Raw genomic sequence first — 5,234 nt, forward strand, 5'->3', positions numbered from 1 at the left:
GCTTGTCCTGGCAATGTCACCGTTTGCATTCCCACACACTTCCATTCACAGCCGTACCGGCATTTTCTCAGGAAGGATATTAGGTTCAGAGAGAGAAAATTGATGGGGTGACTTTTATGGAACATCGACGCCGGATCCTTTCCCTACATTACGCCAATACAGAACATTGCCAGTATATTTATGGCTTTCATTCCATGTGGGAAAGGGGCTTCAGAGCGACGACAAGAGTAAACCAGGACGTTGAAAAAAAACAAAACGCTGCAGTTTGAAATAAAATTCTGGGACTTGTAGCGTGATTCACCCAACACACATAATCTTATGGATTCCCACTTTAACTCAAACTTAAATGCGCGTGCCATGTCTTTTATTTGACAGATTTGTTTTTAAATCCTATATGTTACAATTCTTTAAATCTTACTGATGGGATTCATTCATTCATTCATCGTTCATAATTCTTTTTACCTTTAAACAATGAAGCCAAAACGTTCCTCAGCCCCGGGACCTCCCTCCCTCCGAAAAACCCACTATCAGACTTATGGGCCAATAAAACCAGAAACTAATCTAACCACAGTGCTGGGAGTCGTGGTAATTCATCACTTCCAGCCCTGGCTGCCTCACATGGGATGATCCAGCGTTTCTGTGAACTTTGATTTAAAGCGTTTTATCAACGCTTCCCAGAGAGGAGCGGGATGCCGGGGATGAAGGGGTCACGGCAGCAGAGGAATGAAAACAAGGGAAAAGCGACTCGGTTTAACCTTTTTAATCCATCATTCCTCGTTGGAGAAGGATCTTCCATTTTAGCGGTGAGACGAGGCCGTCGCCATCCCTTCCCATCTCTAAACTAATTTTTCCAATCTCCTTAAATGAATTTAATTAAAAATGCAATTTGAGCCGAGGATCCTGCAGCTGGGTGAAGGGGACAGGTTGGCTCCGGCGTCTTCAAAATGAAACCATGCGCTGCGTATTATTCAAACCATCCTCTGCTTTTGGTAATGAGATATTTAGAATCAAAATCAGAATTGTTTTTTTTTTGGCCAGATGCATTTACATGTACGAGGAATAAGCTATGGTGATTATTGCTGTGTATCTGGACCCTGGGTACAGGGTTTCCTCGTGCTCCCTGGGACTGGGTAATGCTCCTCCGGGCCAGGGGTGGGGGTTGCTCCACAGCCCTCTCGCTTCTCTCGGTGCCCGGGGGTCCTCTGTGGCCGCCGGGCAGGGTGCTCGGGGCTTTCCTGCAGCCGAACGGTGTCTATAAGGCTGCTGAGTTCGGGGGGCTTCGGGACCGTTTCCGCTGCTTGGAGGTGCCACACCATAATACTGACCTTCTACTCCAGTACCAATGGGGATAAGTCATGTACACTCACCGGTGGACATCTTACTTACACACACACACACACACACACACACACACACACCTCCCTCATTTACTGCCATAACTATGACAGGAATAGGCCACGTGACCAGTTGTAGTTCCAGATTTCCTGGACCTAATTCACTGTTTTTCAATACATGTTGTCATCCAATGTTTATGCTTTTGTGTAAATGCTGTTTTTTTCTATGTTTATTTGACTCTCCCCCTCTTGGAGAGGTGATCAGTTGTTTATAGACACAAACATGATAAATAGAAAATAAAAATAAAATAACCCCCCCCCCCCCAAAGAGGGGGGTTGGTGGTGGTTTTCTATAAACAAAAAAATGTGCTCTTGTCATCCTACAGGTCGTCCACAGGACAGAGTTATTGCAGCAGTTCTTGATGATTAAAGAATTAATAAAGAGTGTCATTGCAGGTTGAGAACCTGAACTCCACTTGCAGACTAACTCTGTCCTAGATGTAATGCTACAAATTCTCTATGTTGTATGCCAAGCATGCTGAGAGCACAGGAAAAAGTATAATAATAATAATAAAAAATAAATAAAAAGAAAGCTTGACAGTCTGTGAGATTGGGGGGGAGGTCACTCTGATCTTGCTGTGGAGCTACGGAGCTCTGAGCCACCAGACAGCAGAAACAGAGGACAGAGGGGGAGGGGTGGGCCCTAGTAACAGATGTAATTGGGCCAGTCCAGTGTCAGTTACCTCATCTTATAGAAAATGAACCACTGGGCTCCCTGCTTTATGGGCAAGCCGTTGGATTTATGTTTTTTATATATATATATATTTATCACATTGCCTTCTTCCCGTAGTGCATCCTAGTGCCATCTCTTCCCCAGGTAAACACACCCACCTGACCATCCACATGATGTCAAATAAAACGTGATTCATCAGACCAGGTCACCTTCTTCCATTGCTCCATGGTCCAGTTCTGACGCTCAAATGCACATTTTAGGCACTTTTGGCAGTGGACAGGGGTCATCATGTGCACTCTGACTGGTCTGCAGTTACGCAGCGCCATACACAGCAAGCTGTGATGCACTGTGTGTTCTGACACCTTTCTATCATAGCCAGCTTGAACTTTTTCAGCAATTGGTGCTGCAGTAGCTCATGACCCTGTTGCGGGTTCACCTTCCTTCCTTGGACCACTTCTGGTAGGTACTAACCACTGCATACTGGCAACACCCCACAAGACCTGCTGTTTTGGAGATGCTCTGACCAAGTCGTCTAGCCATCACAATTTGTCCCTTGTCGAATTGGCTCAGATCCTTACGCTTGCCCATTTCTCCTGCTTCCAACACATCAGCTTCAAGAACTGACTGCTCACTTGCTGCCTATTATATCCCACCTCTTGACAGGCACCACTGGCACGAGATGAGCAATATTTTTCACTTCGCCTGTCAGTGTTTTAAATGTTGTGGCTGATCAGTGTAGATATTAAAACAGGAGTAAAAGCAAAGAATTCAAGCAAAAAATAAAAAAATGATATCCTGTAATCAAAACCAAGACATTTCAGCGAGTGCAGTAGCACTCAATTAATAATACAAATTAAACAAAAATATTTGGAAAAATGCATGCAAGAGTTTTAAATATATCTAAATATCTTGTTATCCTGCCATTTGCACAAGCATGCTCCAAATACACAGTGTGTATTTGTAAGTATTGCCTTTTTTTAAAAACACCTGCTCAGACTCGCTTCTCATATCTGGGCGAGAAGGCAAACATAGCTGAGACGAGGCAACGATGCTTTTCTCATTATTTCCACAGCGTCCGGTGATGTTCGGCAGCGCTCCATCTTTGATGCAGGTTCAGGATTATTGTCCAGCCTGAAAATAAATCCTCTTCCTCAGAGCCTCCACTGGATAGATGTCGCTTCTCTTTGCTCCATGAGGTGATCCTGTGGTTTGAAGTCCTCACTCCAGAATATCCCTGAAACCATTCACGCAGAATCAGCCTCTCATTTAACGTCTCAAACCGCGCAGTTCACATTTTGATTCATCTGTAAACGCAATTGATACCGCGATACCAACCTTGAAATGTCGGCATTTTTTTTTTGACCCAATTTAAAGTGGACATCCACAACATCATCTGTGTTGGGAAAATAATTCGGAATTCTGGAACTTGTAACGCGATCCACTACAGAATTCAGAACACATTTCTCTTTGCCACCTTTGGCATTTTCTTCTGATCGATTGATTTGCCGGTCACTTAAGGTGATTGGGATCATTTTTGTTCTTTTTTTTTTTTTTAATATTCATCCATATCGGCATATAGGAGCCGGACCCCGCCACCAACAATGGAAACAGCATATAGAGGAGCACATACAGAAAATAAATAAATGTAATGACTGTTTCTTATGAAGTGCCAGCTCAATGCATATAAGATGAATGTCAAATAAGGAATCTTTTAAAATCAAATTATCTCATGGATTACCACTTTAAAGTTGAAATCTACCTAAATCGCTGTGAAAGCAGGTAGACGGACAGAGCTTCACGTCAAAATGAGTAAAACATTGCTTTTTAAAGGGCCGCGTTCCCACTGAGAACTGCAATGGAATGAACGCAAGATGTTAAGCGTCAGATCCGCTCGTCGCACTTAGCGCCCGAGCGATGTCAAGCGATCGATACGAGTCCCTGAAAGACTTCAGTCCAATCTGTGCATCAACACTGAGGCGGTTGGAATGAAATATGATTCGCTGCTTCTCTCGGGGAAACATCTCAAGAGAATATAGGCAATAAAATGTAGATTCATCAAAAGACCTTGAGTCCATATTGGCGCTTCTCGTCTGAAGATGATGATGAAGATGATGATGATGATGATGATGATGATGAAGTCTGCGGCAGAGGAAGGAAGTCGCGGGAGGCTGAAGGACAAACCTGGTCTGGCAGGTGTGTAAATGATTTATCTTAAAAGCTATAGTCTCACACTCTCGAGCTTCCGGGCCGACGGATCTGCTTCGTTCGCTCCGTGTTTATCTTTATCGCCCTTTCCCGTCCGGAAAGGTTTTCCTGATTTATGTTTTTAGGTTCTTTAGGGTTTTAATCATTGCCACGAATTGACTTTTCACTAGTTTGAACGCCCTTGTCAGCAATTCAATTCAAATATTTGATATCAGAATATGAGGCATTTACAAGCGAGGAAAATGTGGATCTCCGATCGAAATGAAGGGGGGAAAAAGGTTGCACGTTGGATTCCTGATTTCGAGATCTGAATTCACGAAGCGAAGAATATTGGCGGGTGAACACACACTTTCTGATGCCAGAAATTGTGTCGCGAAAAGTGATTTTGCGACATAGACAATTCTCCACGGACAAATCGGGCTCGGCGGCGGGTTCCATCACGCTCCTCCATGATGTCACTTCGGTTCTCCAAAAACAGCACCCGCAGCACTCTGTTGAGTGGGTGTGCTGTGGGGTTTTTTTTTTTTGTTTTGTTTTTTTTACTAATGGAGGTTTATATCATCTGTGTTTGAAAACAAAACCGTCCTCCAGTCTCTAACAAGATCCCATGATAAACAACAATTCAGTTTGACACACAGACACACACACACACACACACACACAACACACTGCACTGCCATATAATAAAGTATGCTGTGTGTGTTATCGATTTTTGTCCGTGTTACTAATGTTGCAACGAATCAATTCGCTGAAAGCTCTAAAAATAAGTTGGAGGCGCATGTTACTGATGGGGCACAATGTGCGCAGCTGTGTGGGAAGATCAGCATCCTGGCCGCTCCTCCATCATTCACCGAAAAGATGACTTTTCTCTTTCACTGCTTCGTTTTTTTTTTTTTTTTTTTTTTTTCTCCTTTTTCTTTTTTGTTTTACAAGCGCGTCTGAGAGAAATGTGAAGCATGAAG

The sequence above is a fragment of the Zeus faber genome (genome assembly GCF_960531495.2).
Source record: "Zeus faber genome assembly, chromosome: 16".
Lineage (NCBI taxonomy): Eukaryota > Metazoa > Chordata > Actinopteri > Zeiformes > Zeidae > Zeus > Zeus faber.